The sequence below is a fragment of the Pteropus alecto genome, unplaced genomic scaffold (assembly GCF_000325575.1).
Source record: "Pteropus alecto unplaced genomic scaffold, ASM32557v1 scaffold398, whole genome shotgun sequence".
Lineage (NCBI taxonomy): Eukaryota > Metazoa > Chordata > Mammalia > Chiroptera > Pteropodidae > Pteropus > Pteropus alecto.
The window spans coordinates 4,451,461-4,467,992 of NW_006442497.1; positions in this window are offsets into that span (position 1 = coordinate 4,451,461).

Below are 16,532 nucleotides of genomic sequence, written 5' to 3' on the forward strand. Positions count from 1 at the left end.
AGGTAAAAGGAAAGAAAACAAAGTGAACATCAATGAAAAAAATCTAATATATATATTTATTCAGGCAAATTCAACAGCATATTTTTAAAAACATAATTTATCATGATCAAGTAGATCTAAGAATTCATTTAGTTAAAAATCAATAGTAATATAAAGTTCTCTACACAATTGTAATAGAGAAAAGATCTCTACTTGATCTTCTCAATAGATGCAGGAAATTCTTAATAAAGTTTAAGATGAAAATGTTATGAAAACTAGAAAGAAAAGGTAACTTCTTTGCTTAATAATACCTTTAGCAAACATCATATTTAAAACTTTAGATGTATCTTTTTAATATTTGGAACAAAACAAAAATGGTCACTTTACTACTATTATTCAATATGGTATTAGAAGTGCTTGCTAACACTAAAATGATGAACATCACCAACACCAACACCAATAACAACAAAAGGTTCAGGTGTCAAGAGGGTAAAGACAAAACCGTTATTGTTTACAGATGATATGTTCATTACATAGTAAACCCAACTGAGTCAAGAAACATAGGACTAAAAAAAAGGGTTTAGCAAGACAGCTGGAGATTGTGCCCAGCATGCAAAAACCAATAGAGTTTGTTTTGACTAGCAACAGTCAGTAACAAATAGAAAATATAAGAGGAAGTAAAATAGACTTTCTCAGCGGCATCAAAAACTATCAACTATTTAGGACCTTATATAATGAAACCACATGTGAACTCTATGGAGTAAAATTTAAAACTCTATAAAGGACACAAAGAAGACCTGAATAAATGGAGAGATATACCATATTCATGGATAAGATGACTTAACATTGTAAAGATGCCAAATTCTTCCAAATGAATGCACAAATTATATACAATTCCAATAAAAATTCCAGACGCTTTGGCAGGATGGTGACAAAATTATTCTGAAATTTACAAGGGAAAATAAAGCTTGTAAAATAAGAACGAAGGAGAAGAACTCACCTTACCAAAGAATGAGACATAGTAAAAGCTAAGTACTGAAAACAGTGTGACATTAGTGCAGGAAAATAAATAGAGAACTCAAAAGCAGACCTAGGTATATAGAGGTAGTACCATAAAATAGTAGAGAAAGAGTGGATTATTTATTTTATGGTATTTTAAAAATTGGCTAAATGGAGAAATATAAAGGTAGATCCCTAACCTTAAGGCTTTGTGGAAGAAACTTCAAATAGATTAAAGGCATAAATATGAGAGATTAAAATTATGAAGCTATTATTTAAAAATGTAGAACACACCTTTGTAACCTGGCAATGGGGTGCAGTAAGAACGATTATTAAATAAAATTCTCAAAACAAATTGTAAGGGGAAAAATTTAAGGGTTTGATTACATAAAAATCAAAGATTCATGTTCGAAAAAGCATACCAGCAACAAAGTTAGCAGATGAGTGACAGATTGGACAGATATTGTTAGCATGAAAATCAACAAAGGATTAATACTTATAACATGTAAGATACTCCTATAAAAGAACAAGAAAAAAGACAGGAAAACTGGTAGAAAACTAGACAAAGAATATTGTGGAAATATGAGCTGTAAGCTTCAAATGTTTTGATTTAACTTTGGTTAAAATTGTATCTGGAAGCAAAGATCAGAAATCATGAGGAGAAATCAGGAGGAGAATACTTTTGAAAATGTAAGGCATTATCTTTGCTCACAAACCTGGGGATACATCTAGCACGGCTGTGAGTTCCCTGAAATTCCTTCATTGTCCAAACAGTTTAAACTCCTCTTGGGGTGAAGAAGACCATTCTTCTGGCCCTACACTTATTTGAGCCTTGCTAAGTCTTTTAGCTGGAGGAACAGCTAGAGAAGAAACAGCTGCTTTGCTGAATAAATCATGTGCCTCCTCTCCTCCTCCAGCGGAATCTAAACCTTTCTTAGCACTAAAGGGTCGGGGCTGGGAACCCTACTCCCACCCCAGAACTCTCAGCTCCAAGAGCAAAACTCAAGCAGAACAGATTCTTCTTCCATTAGATCTGCCTCTTTTATTGTAAAAAATTTTAATTGTGTTAAAATACACATAACACAAAATTTATCTGAACACATTTTAAAGTGTACAGTTCGGTAGTGTTAAATACATTCACATTGCTGTGCAACCAATCTCCAGAATTCTTTTTATCTTGTAAAACTAAAATTTCATACCTATTAAACAACTTCTCATTTTCCCCTCTTCCTCAGCCCTTGGCAACCACCATTCTATTTTCTGTCTTTATGAATTTGACTACTCTAGGTACCTCATATAAGCAAAATCATACAATGTTTGTCTTTTGGGAACTGGCTTATTTCATTTAGCATAATGTTCTCAAGGTTAATCAATGTTGGAGCATGTGATAGGGTTTTCTTCCTTTTAAAAGCTTAATAATATTCCATCTATGTATATACAATGTATGTTTATCCATTTATTTGTCGATAGACACCTGGGTTGCTTTTACCTTTTACCTGTTATGAATGATGTTGCTATGAACATGGGTATACAAATATCTCTTCCACACCCTGCTTCCAATTCTTTTGGGTGTATGCCAGAAATAGTATTACTGGGTCATATGATAGTTCTATTTTCAATTTTTTGAGTTACCTCCGTATTGTTTTCCATAGTGGCTGCACTATTTTACATTCTCTCCAACAGCACACAAGGGTTTCAATTTCTCCACTTCTCTGTCAATACTTGTTATTTTCTGTGTGTGTGTGTGTGTGTGTGTGTGTGTGTGTGTATGTGTGTGTGTGTGTGTGTGTATGTGAGTGTGTGAGTATTAGCCATCCTGATGGGTATGAGTTGGTATCTCATTGTGGTTTTGGTTTGCAGTTTCCCAATGTTTAGTGATGTGGAGCATCTTTTTATGTATTTGTTGGCCACTTGTATGTCTTCTTTGGATAAATGTCTATTCAAGTCCTTTGTCTATTTTTAAAATTGGATTGTTTGGTTTTGGGTGTTAAGTTGTAGGAGTTCTTCTATATATTCTGGATATTAACCTCTTGTCAGATGTATGACTTGCAAATATTTTCTCTCATTCTGTAGGTTGCTTTTTCACTCTATTGTGTCCTCTGATACTAGACCTGTCTCTCTGCAGTCTTTGTCTCCTCCCTGTGAACCCTATCACTCATTTCCACTGGTGGTGGTTATGAAAGTGGTGGTGGGACCCAGTTTGAATGTAGTAGTAGCATCTGGTAGCTCTTCTTTCCCAGGTTGATTTTATTTAGATTCCTTTGGTTGCAATGAGATAAAGATATCTGGGCATCAATTAACAAAGAAGAGTTATTTTAAAAAATTATTTTTGTTTTTTAAATGCTTTTTGAATCTCTATTCAAGATAATACTAAACAAAATTTAGGTATTACCCACACTACCTCTGGCCCTCTGTGGAAGGCAGGGTTTCTTTATCTGTGCAAACATCCTGAGTTCCTGAGTTGGTCTGGCTTACCAGTCCCAGGGATAGACACAGCCAGGTGTGTTTGCTGCTCACAGCTGGTCTCCGAGGCAAGGTGGGCACCTGTCATGAAGGGGAAGACATTCAGATCTTTCTCACAATTTTCCTTAGAAATGGTGGGTCCCTGGTGGTGCCCATTCACAGCTCTCTGATCTCATTTAAGGAAAGTTCAGTGGATCTCTCACCTGATCCACCTCATTGAGGGCAAGCTTCTCACTATTGTTCAACAGAAACCTAGAAAGCCAGCCAGGACAACCTCTAAGCAAAAGCATGTGTTAGAGTTTCTCTTTCCTGGAAATATAGTCTTTATTTATTTTTTTTTGAGAAAAAGGCACACAGATTTTGACATAACTTGCCAAGAACAATACAAAGACTGTTGATGCCTCCTGCTTCCTGAGAAAAGGAAGACATTGCAACATGATATAAGAGAGTCTCAGGATTTTCTTGAAGGTCTCCCATGACAAACCCTCTCATCATTTTCCATTGGTAGTGGGGACCTGGTGGATGCCTGGTGAGAACAGACTTATTTTTAAACACTCAGAGGCCCTCTCTGAAGGTACCCAGATATAAACATTGAGACTTGGGCAGCCAAGGTTGGAATGGGATTGGGGCTGAGGAGCAGGAGATGAGGATCTGTGAAACTGATATTACTGTGGCTTTGACCCTATGTGGCCCCTTATCTGTGCTAGAAAACTCAAGTGAAATGTGCAATAATTTCTCCTGTTTCTTTAACACACACTGACTCCCACTCACTCTGACCCAGACTAAGTGTCATTAGGGTAGCCTGTTTCCTAAGGAAGAAGTGCCCAGGGCTGTTCTAGGCTGCTCTGGGCTGGCATGGCTATTGGTACCTGTGTTTCTTACTGGTCAAGTCCAGTGCAAACCCTTGTAGCTTCCCCTTTACCCAGGTCCTTCTCCTGGACCTATCTCTTATTTCTCACACAAAGCTAGCTCATCCACATTTTTTTTTCTGTAGTTCCAAGCTCCAAGAACTAAAGGTTCTTCGGGGAGCTTGTCTCAGCCTGAGCTGAAGCTTTGGGAAGAAAGGGCACAGGACAGGGAAGCCGGTGGGAAGTTTTCTCAGCATTTTTGGTGTCCTCTGGTGGAAAGCTTCTGAACTGCTGGTGGAATCCCTTCTTCCTTTCCTTTCTTCTTGTCTTGGTTTGCTCTCAGGAGCCCTCTTCAGCTCTAGCATAAGGCTCTTACATAAAATGGCTTCTCAGGCCCAGAGGATGCCCTCACCTTTTGCAAAGGGTAGAGGGGATGCAAGAGTCTAAGGCTGCAGCCTATGATGGTTGACATGGATTAAGCTGTGGTGAAGGAGTAGAAAGTTCGGTACCACCAGGAATGAGTTCCCTGCACTGAGGGTGCCTACCCTTTCCACCACAGACCCCACACTGAAGCTCCCACCCATAGGTACTCAATTCCAGTCCCCACAGATTGATCCTCTGGATTATTTCACCACGCCCTAGGCCCTGGCTTTGAGGGCAGGCAGGGCTAGGGGCTCTATCTCTCCTCTACGGCTAGGGCTTGGTACTCAATATGCCCACACTGCACACCAGACCAGGGGCTTAGTACTAGGTTCAGGGAAGGAAATGAACAGTCAGTAATTTCATGCCCTGTCATCTTTTGGGTTCCAGGATGCCGTGCTATTCTGCTTGATGAGAAGGGTTGAGGTGGGGGGAGTGACCGTGGCAGCATTAAGGTAGCCTGTCTTCTCAAGAAGAAATACCTGGGGCTGCTTAAAGGAAGAAAGCATGTGAGTCGAATGGCACAAATTTTGAAGATCATGATGGAAGCCAAGGCCCTTGTTTTTCAGACTCGGAAGCTAAATTTGCCCAAGAGATCACATCTCAATCTTCCCTCTATAACAGAAGACACCTTACCAAATCACATTCCTATCATAAACCATAGGCTCCGAGTATTGAAAAGAACTTCAGTCTAGTCCAACCTCATTTCTCCAAGCTATTTCTCAACCAGGTTGAAAAAAGAGTAAAGTTTCAGAAATGTGGCTGTGAAAAACCTGGATATTGGGAATGCCTTCTATTCTTCCCCACATCACAAGTGTCACCAAACGGTGATGTTCCTGGTCTGTGACAGTCAGCTATTATAGGATTAGGAGTAATGTTTTTGCTGTATTGCCTTTAATTTATGATCTATGTATTAGTTTTCTGTCTTTCTGAATTCTGCCATTTGTATAGCCTTTCTCCCTCATCACGTGGGTTCAAAATTGCAAAATCGTTCACGATCTTTGATACTTCCTTCTTCCTTAACCCTCCACCTCATTATCCAATCAAAAGCCAAGGGTTATATTATTGATTCCACCTCTAAAACTCCTTTGCATACTGCATTAGTCTTCTCTGGCTGCCATAACCAAACACCACAGGCTGCGGTTTAAACAACAGATATTTATTTTCTCACAGTTCTAGAGTTCATGATCTAGAAGTCCATGATCAAGATGCTGGTATTTCAATTTCCGATGAGGCCTCTCTTCCTGGCTTATCTTCTTTTTCACTAGTCATCACATGGCTTTTCTTCTGTGCACTCATGGATGAATGGAGCGGGATAAGGATAGGGGTGAGGTGGGGAATGGGGCAGGGGTGGGGAGGAGGGAGAGAGATGGGGAGAGAGAGGTGGAGAGTGAGAATGTACATGAGTGCTCTTTGGTGTCTCCTCCTCCTCCTCTTATAAAGATATCAAACTATGGGAATAGGGTCCTACCATTATGACCTCATTTAACTCTAAATACCTCTTAAAGGCCCCACCAAATATTGGGGGTTATGGCTTCAATGTATGAATTCAGTTCATAGCACATATATTATCTTGTCATTAGATCCTCGCACACTTTTGAGATGTAGCCCCTTCCTGCCTGGATACTTGCAATGGTCTGTCCAAAACAGACAGCCCAGCCCTCAGAAGCTCCCCTAATTCAGATATTGTTCACAATGCAACTAGCAAGAGAGAGACAAAAACTTTCAGTGACTGTCCACTGGCTGGTAAAATCTTCACTTCCTGGAAGCAGCATGATATTTAGAGGAAGGACATGGGATTTATAGTGGTCAGATCTGGATTCCAGCTGTGCTCCACAACCTAATAGTCATGACCCTGAACAGGTAAGGCAGTTCACCTCCTGTGCCTCAGTTTTCTCTTTTGTAAAGCTAGCATTAGTATTGTTGTGAGGATTATAAGTGTTATCATATGCAGGTGTTAGGCACAGAGAGGGCAGGCACAGTTCAACCTGTGTGAGTTTCCTTTCCCCTAGGGTGATATTTAGGATGTCCACAATCTGATTCCAACCCATGTCTCCATCCTTATTTTCCATGACTCCTTATACACAATCTGTAAGCCAGCTTAGTGACTCTTCCCTGCCATGCCTCTGCCTCTGATCATCTTTTGCTCCCTTGCTAGGAATGGCCTCTCCACTTATCGGAAACAGTTTTAACAAAAAGAATGAGAGGATGAGCTCAAACAAAACTCCTTTTTTTTTTTTTCTGTTTGTTAATCAACTTTGACGTAATTTGCATACAATAAAAAGCCTAATTTTAAGCCTACTTACTGTTTGATTAAAGAATTTTGACAAATGTATACTACCATGCTACCACCATTTAAATCCAGATGTAGAACATGTCCATGAACCCCAGAAAATTTCTTGATACCCCTTTCCTGTCAATATTACATCCACCTCCCTACCTCATCCTTTCTCCTTATGCAAGCAACCATTGCCATGCTTTATTTCACTACTGATTAACTTTACTTATTCTAGAATTTCATATAAATGGGATCATACAATATATACTGTTATGCGTCAGGCTCCTTTCATTTAGCATAGTGGATTTTTTAAAATTAAAAATTATTGGGCTAACATTGATCAACAAAATCCAGTAAGTTTCAAGTGTACCATTCAACAATATGTCATATATATACTGGCTGGTAAAATCTTCACATTTTGTGTTGACCACCCATAGTTAGATTTCCTACCATCACCAAATATTTGACCTGTTTTACCCCTATCTACCTCTCCCCTTCCTTCTGGTAACCACTAATCCACCGTCCATGTCCATGAGTCTCTGTTTGTCATGTTTGTTTGTTGCTTTTAGATTTATATCTCACATATGAGTGATATCATGTGGTTTTCAACTTTTTCTGTCTGACTTATTTTGCTTAGCATGATTATCTCAAGATCCATCCTGTTGTCACAAATGGCAGTATTTCATCTTTTCTTATAGCTGAGTAGTACTCCATTGTATATATGTACTACATCTTCTTTATCCAATCAACACTTTGGTTTCTTCCATGTCCTGGCCACCATGAATAATGCTGATATGAACATCAGGGTACGTATATCTTTGAAGATTTATTCAGGTTTTTGGGTAAATATCCAGAAGAGGGGTTGCTAGATCATATGGTAATTAAATCTTAGGTTTTTGAGGAAACTTCCTACTGTTTTTCATAGTGGTTGTACCAATCTGCAGTCCCACCAGCAGTGTATAAGGGTTTCTTTTTCCTTACATTTTCTCCAATACTTGTTATTACTTGTCCTGTTCATGACAGCCGTTCTTACAGGTGTGAGATGGTTATCTCATTGTGGTTTTGATTTGCATTTTCCTAATTGCTAATGAAGTTAAGTATGTCTGTCGGCCATTCTTATGTTTTCTTGGGGGAAGTGTCTGTTCGGGTCCTCTGCCCATTTTTTAATTGGACTGTTGTTGTTAGTGGTGTTGTTATTGAGTTGTAGGAGTTCTTTATATATTTTGGGTATTAGGCCCTTATCAGAGGCATTGTTTGCAAATATATTCTCCCATTCGGATGGTTGCCTGTCTTATCGATAGTTTCTTTTGCTGTTTAGTTGATATAGTCCCACTCATTTACTTTTGCTTTTACTTCCCTTGCCTTTGAGTTCAAATTCATAAAATCCTCTCTCAGTCGAAGGTCCATGAGTTTAGTATCTATGTTTTCTTCTATGTAATTTATTGTTTCAGGTCTTATATTCTGGTCCTTGATCCATCTGGAGTTAATTTTGGTGTTTAGTAATAGACAGTACTCTAGTTTCATTCTTTTGTATGTGGCTTTCCAGTTTTCCTAGCACCATTTATTGAAGAGGCTTTCCTTTACCTATTGTATGTTTTTGGCTTCTTTGTTGAAAATTATTTGCCCATATAAAAAGGGGCTTACCCCTGGACTCTCAATTCTGTTCCACTGGTCTGTGAGTCTGTTTCTCTGCCAATACCATGCTGCTTTGATTATTGTCACTTAGTAGTACAATTTGAAGTTGGGCAGAGTGATACCTCCAGTCTTTCTTTTTTCTCAGGTTTGCTTTCACTATTAGGGGTCTTTTGTGTTTCCATATAGATCTGATGATTTTTTGTTCTATTTCTTTAAAAAAAAATGCTGATGGGATTTTGATGGAGATTGCATTAAATCTGTACAATGCTTTAGGTAATAAGGTCATTTTAATTATGTTGATTCTTCCAATCCAAGAACATGGAATATCTTTACCTTTCTTTGTGTCTTCTTCAATTTTTTTTAATAGCGTCTTAGTTTTCATTGAATAGGTCCTTCAAATGTTTCATTAGGTTTATTCCTATGTATTTTATTCTTTTGTTGCAATTACAAAAGGGATTTTTTCATTTCTTTTTCTAAAAATTCATTATTAGAGTATAAGAACATTATGAATTTTTAAACATTGATTTTGTACTCTGAAATTTTACTGTATTGTTTATTATTTCTAGTAGTTTTTAGTGATTTAGGGTTTTCTATATAGAGAGTCATGTCATTCACAAATAGTGACAGTTTGACTTTTTCATTTCCTATTTGGATGCCTTTTCTTTCTTTCTCTTACCTGATTGCACTCACTAGGACTTCTAAAATTATATTGAATAATAGTGGTGGTAGTGGACAGCCTTATCTTGTTCCCGATCATAGAGGAAAGGTTTTTAGTTTTCCACTAAAAAGGTTTGTCTTTATGGCCTTTATTATGTTAAAGTACTTTTCCTCTATACCTATTTTTATTAAATGTTTTAATCATAAATGGATGCTGTATCTTGTCAAAGTCTTTTCTGCATCTATTGATATGATCAGATAATTCTTATTCTTCATTTTGTTTATGTAGTGTTGTATCACATTAATTGATTTGCATATGTTAAACCATCCCTGTGCCCCTGGGATGAAGCCCACTTGATCATAGTGTATAATATTTTTAATGTGTTGTATTTGATTCAGTAGTATCTTATTTAGGATTTTTGCATCTGTGTTCATGACAGATATAGGTCTACAGTTTTCTTTTTTTGTGTTATATTTACCAGGTTTCGGTATCAGGATAATGTTGGCCTCATAAAAATGAGTTAGGAAGTATTGCCTCCTCTTCGATTTTTTGGAAGAGTTTGAGAAGAGTAGGAATTAAATCCTTTTTGAATATTTGGTAGAATTCATTGGTGAAGCGCTGTGGTTCTGGACTTTAACTTTTAGGTAGGTTTTTGATGATTGTTTCAATTTCCATACTGTTGATTGGTCTATTTAGCTTTTCCAGTTCTTTGTGATTCAGTCTAGAGCGGTTGTGTATTTCTAAGAACTTGTCCATTTCTTCTATGTTATTAAATTTGTTGTCATATAATTTTCCATAGTATTCTTGTATAATCCTTTGTTTTTCGGTGGTATCTGTTTTAACTTCTCTTCCATTCCTGATTTTGTTTATTTATGTCATTTCTCTTTTTAATTTAGTGAGTCCAGCCAGGGATTTGTCAATTATATTAATCTTCTCAAAGAACCAGCTCTTTGTTGCATTTTTCTATTGTCTATTTGTTCTCAATTTCATTTAATTCTGCTCTTCTGCTCTAATTTTGATTATTTCCTTCCTTCTGCTGACTTTGGGCTTCATTTGTCCTTTTTCTAGTTTTTCTAGATGTAACGTTAGGTTATTTGGGCTTGTTCTTGTTTCTTGAGATAGGCCTAAGACAGACTAAATGTTAATTAATGATATGAACTTTCCTCTTATTACCAGTTTTGCCATGTCCCCCACATTTTGATATGATGTGCTTTCATTCTTATTCATTTCTATGTATCTCTTGATCTCGCTTTTTATTTTTCCTATGACCAACTCATTCTTCAGTAGCATGTTATTTAATCTCCATGTATTTGTAGTTCTTCCCGCTTTCTTTTTACAGTTGATCTCCAGCTTCAAAGCATTATGATCAGAGAGTATGCTTGGTATAATTTCTATCCTCTTATATTTGTTGAGGCTAGTTTTGTGCCTCAGCATGTGGTCTGTCGTTGAGAATGTTCCTTGTAAACTAGAGAAGAATGTATAAGCAGCTCCTTTGGAATAAAAGGCTCTGTAAATGCCAATTATTTCCAATTGGTCTACTGTATCATTTAAGGATATTATCTCCTTACTGTTTGGATAATCTATCCATATCTGACAGTGGGACATTTAGGTACCCTACTGTGATCATGTTTTGATCAATTTCTCCCTTTAGTTCTGTTAGTAATTGCTTTATATATATTCGGGGCTCCCTGACTGGGGCATAAATATTAAGTGTTATGTTTATTTGAGGTATGATTCTCTTTATTGTTAAGAAATGTCCCTCAGTATCTCTCTTTACCATTTTTAACTTGAAGTCTATTTGATCAGATATAAGTCCAACTACAACCACTTTTCTCTGGATGCCATTTGCTTGGAATATAATTTCCCACCCTTTCACTTTGAGTCTATATTCATCTTTGCAAATGAGATGTGTCTCTTGAAGGCAGCATATGGTTGGGTTTTATTGTCGATCCAATCTGCAACTCTGTGCCTTTTTATTGTTGAGTTCAGTTCATTTACATTAGAGTTATTATTGAAATATGAGGTTTTCCTATAGTTATTTTATCCTCTGTTTTCTGATACCTCAGTGTTTCCATTGTTTCTTTGTCTTTGTGCTTCTGTCTATTATTTTAATTTGGTAGGGTTTTGTGGATTTTCCCTCTGGTCCCTCATGTTTTATGTTATGGATCTCAGTTCTGGATTTTTGGTGTGTGCTTACCATTAAGATGATATAAAAGATAGTTATACATACACTAGTCCATTTTCTTCTGCATGCACCTTACCTCCATACCCCTTTGTGAAGTTTAGATCTTTACTCCTTCTCCTTTTCTGTTTTTGTTGTCTCAAATTATCCCTATGTATGCATTCATTTCTAACTTGCAGTAGCAATTATCATCTTAATGTTTATATTTATAAAATCTTGTTCTTAATATGGGTTGCACTATCCTGCTTCTGTCTGCCTGTTGCTTGTCTTATTCATAGTTATGTATTTTTTTACCCTTCTGTCTCATGTGGGATGACCCCCTTCAGTATTTTGTGCAATGCAGACCTTGTAGCAGAGAACTCTCTCAACTTTTTTATGTCTGTAAATGACTTTATTTCTCCTTTGTATCTAAAGGAGAGCTTTGCTGGATACATTATTTTTGGTTGGTAATTCCTTTCGCTTAATAATTTGAATATTTGGTTCCACTCCTTTCTTGCTTGTAAGTTTTGTGCTGAGATGTCGAAAGATAGTCTAATGGGGTTTCTTTTATAGGTTACTGTCTTCTTTTCCCTGGCTGCCTTGATAATTCTTTCTTTGCCATTAATTTTCGACAGTTTTAATATAATTAGAGAAGGCTTTTTTGTGTGTGTTGAGATAATCGAGTGTCCTATTTTCTTCTTGAATTTAAAGATCAAGCTCATTCCTTAGATTTTGGAAATTCTCATCAATTTTTTGTTTGAATATGCTCTCTGTTCCCTTCTCTTTCTCTTCTCCTTCCAGTATGCCCATTATTCTTATGTTTATTTTCCTGATAATGTCAGATAGTTCTTGTATAATTTTTTCTTTCTTTTTTCTTTTTTTTAATTCTCAGGTCTCTGTCTTCTTCCTTCTAATTTCCAGATTTCTGCCTTCAATATCACTGATTCCTTCCTCCATCTGGTCAGCTCTATTTCTTAAGCTTGCTATTTCATTCTTCATCTCTTTTAATATATTCTTTATTTCCAGAAGTTCTATTTGGTTCTTTTTTAGGGTCTCGATCTCTTTGCTAAAAAACTCTTCTGTTGGTCTATTTTGATTTTATGTGTTTGGAATTGCTGATCAGATTTATCTTGCATTTCATTGACTTTTTTCAGAAGCGCAATCCTGAATTTTCCGTCATTTAAATCACATATTTCTGTTCTTAAGCTTACTTTTCAGAGATTTTTCTTTTTCTTTCTGAGCTGCCTTGTCGCCTTGGTTGTTCATGGTGTTTATTGGACTACTCCACCTGGGCATTAATAAGTGTGTACTCTGCTTTTTTTTTCTTTTTTCCCCAAAAGAAGATTTATTATATAGAAGTCTCTCTTTAGCCAGTTGATAAGAAGGGGTTTTTCTTTTGATTTCCAGTAGGTGGCATCCAAGCCTCTTGGATCTCTACTTTGAGGCTAAAATGCTTCCCCCCTGCCCCCCTCTCCCCGCCTTCTGTCTAATAAACTATATATTCGATCCACAATCAGATCTCCTCGGTCCTATCGCCTGTCTGTGGGACTGGCCGTGGTTTATGTTTCAGTACCTGTTGCACAAATTCCCCTGGGGCTCTGTGGTGCTAAGTCTGGGAGGATATAGGGTGGGAGGAGAGCATGCTCTGGGTTGATGGGGGCAGGGGCACTGCCAGGCTCTGTATCTCAACTTCCCTCTTGGCGACAGTGGTTGCTAAGACAGAGCTATTTCCCCACTGCACTTAGTTCCCACTCCACTTTCTGCTCTGATCCCCACGCTCCTCTGTGCAGAACACTCTGATCCCTCAGGCAGGGCTGTTCGGGGAACTGACTGCAACTTCTCCCCTCCCCCTTCGTCTTTAGGGAGCTCTAGCTGCACATGGCAGCTTCTTTCTTCCTTCCAGTCTACCCCGCAGACTTGCCTGGTTATGACCTTTTGAAGCTCTGACATGAAGATTTGTCAGATGTGCTTGAGTGCAGGTTGGGTGTTATCTGTTGAGTTTCAGATAGTCAGCTTATTATTTCAAAGGGAGAGATCCAGGGAGATCCCTCACTCCGCCATGATTCTGATGTCACACAGAACTGCTTTTGAATTTGAACCTTTCTGAAACTTGGTTACTGCACCTGTGAAATCAGATGATGCTCTAACTTAATGAGATAAGCTTTGTCAAGCTCTTAGCAGAGATACCCAGGATTCTTGCCAGTCAGGGTGTGAGAGCCCAGAATTGTCACTGAGCACCAACTCAGGTGAGTTGACAAGGCCACAGAGAAAACTACCAACATCGGTGTTTTCCAAAGTCTCTTCTAAGGAATACTAGTTCTGCAAGATAGTGGTCAGTGTTACCTGGAAGAAGGTGGTGTTACTGGATATGAAAGGGGAATTACAGGTCCAACAGAGCTAAACAAGTTTGTTGACTACAGGGCTTTTCAGAGTTTTTAATCGCTAATATATATTGCAAGTTTCTAAGAGGTGACCATAATTTACATTGTTTCCCTGTTTGGTTAGCCACACAGAATCCTTTTTCAATGCTCCCATCCCCACCCTACTAGGATTAAATGTTCTACAAAACTCATTTGGTAATGGTTTAAATAAGACTGAGGATAAAAATTAATGGCTCATTCAATATTTACTTTTGTCTTAGCTGGAACCAAGATATGTTAAGACTCAATATCTCTGATAGCCATAAGGCTGAAAGCTAAGAATTTGTTTACTTTTGATTTTATGAGGCTTAACTGACCCACTGGGTAGTCAATAGAGTAAAGTCACAACTTGAAGACTAAGTCTTTATGACCCAGTCCTTCTTTTAATATGCAGGCAGATTTCATCATCTCTGTGATGGTGTCTTCTGAACGTCCCAACCTTCAACCGTCACACCTGCCCCAGACTTTGTGAAATACTGACTGTTTGAACTTCCCACTTGACATTTAGCTTGTCCTGTCTTGTTCTGTTTCTGTACATGTTTTCTGTTAGAACTTCTGGATGGCTTTTGCCCCTGGTTCCTGGGAGGTAGCCTCTAAATCCTTGGAATTTTCATGGTGGTTCTCTCAGACCACACTTGTGTTTATGTGAATGAGATGACTCAGAATGGGGGTTGTCCATGCCAGAAAGACCAACCATGTGATCAGAAATCTAGGGCTTTGAGCCACATGATATCCTGGTAGCCTGATTTCTGAGGAAGAGAGAGGAGATTGAGTAACAGGCCAATGATTCAATGAATCATGCCTATGTAATGAAGCCTCTAAAAAACCATGGACACCAAAGTTTGGTGAATCCTTCTGGTTGGTAATACTTCATGTATTGTCATGCATCAATGTGCTGAGAGCATGATGTATCCTGACTTCACAGGGAGAGGACATGATGTTTCACATTTCTTCTTTTGGCTAATTCTAATTTGTGTCCTTTGACTATATTAAAACTGTTATCAAAATTTGTGTCCTTTGACTATATTAAAACTGCTATCAAAATATAGTGCTTTCTTGAGTTCTGAGAATTTTTCTAGTGAATTATTGAAACTGAGGGGGGAATGGGGATCCCCAAATTTGTAGCCAGAAGTGAGTGTGTCTGAATTGAGGGCAGTCGTGTACCCTTAACCTACAGAGTCTGGCCTAACTCCAGGTAGTTGGTGTCAGAAATCATTGCAATTATGACAAGTGAACGAAGTTAAGACACAAAAAAGTATGTACTATAGTCTTTAAAAATACAAACTACTATATATCTAGGGACAGAAAGCAGATCAGAGGCTGTCTAGGACCAGGGTAGAGGGAGAGGGGAGGAGAGTGGACAAAGGGACAGAAAGAAATTTTGGGGGTGATATATATGTTCAGTACTTTGTAGTGATGGTTTCATATATATATATATATATATGAAATATATGTGTGTGTGTGTGTGTGTGTGTGTGTGTGTGTGTATTGCTATCTTGTTACTATGAGTGAACAAAGTCAGGTAACAAATTTGATTTTATTCCTGGGTTGTGCTGAGAGGTCAAGTTACAGTTAGCTCTGTAACTTTGCTCATGATGTTCCCTCTGCTTAGAATGCCCTTCCCTGAGTTTCCACCCTCTCTACTTAGGATTACTATTTTTCAAGCATAGCTTAAATGTAATTCCACAAAATCGTCCTTGAGTTCTTGAGTCAGAAATTATGTATCCCTTTCCTAACCTCCTGTAATGCTTTTTTTTTTTTTATGGCATTTTTCAGTGTCCTGGGCTTCCCGTGTATGCATGTATGGATAGAAGTAAACCTCCCATTTAGACTATTAGCTTCTTGAGGTTAGAGGCTATGCATTTTATTCATTCCTGTGTTTCTCATGGTAAGTAACACAATTCTTCACAAATAGAGGCTAGTAAAATATCAAATTGCCAAAACACAAATTTCTCAGCATCCTTCCCATAACATCTTTTAGATTCTTAAACCATTATATTACTCAGTCTCCTTTTCCGCCTCTTCCTCCTCTTCCACCTCATGTTCCTCTTTTTCCCATCTTTTCCTCATCTTCAGGTTAAATCACACTTACTTTCTTAACTTTTTTCTTCAGCCAAGCCCTATTCCTCATCGTCTTGTTTATGTTAGGGAGACACACACGTGTTTGTGTTTTGGTATTGTATGTTCTGTCTACCTACAATAGTAAATACTGTCTACTATCCAGTAAATTTCAAGCGATAGCTGTCTTAAATCTAAACATTTAATTTCTCCAACCTTTTCTCCAATTTCTCAGCCATGGAGCATAGCAGTTAAAGTCTCAGGCTCCAGTGCCACCAGGCTGGATCCGAATGCCAACCCTGCCACCTATTAGCTCTGTGATCACAAGTAAGTTACCTAGCTGTCAGTTTTGTCATCTGTAAATTGGAGGTGGTAATAGTGGCTATATCCTAATATGCTTTGAGGATTAAATGAGCTAGTACATGTGGAATGTTTAGAACAGTGTCTAGCATATAGTAACCACTCTAGCTATCATTCTTTTCATTGCATGCTAAGAAACATTTGGCGAAGGAGTGGTGAGACACGCGGAGTTGGAAAGGTAACTGAGTATACTTTGAGGGTGATATATATGTTCACTACTTTGTGGTGATGGTTTTATATATATATATATATA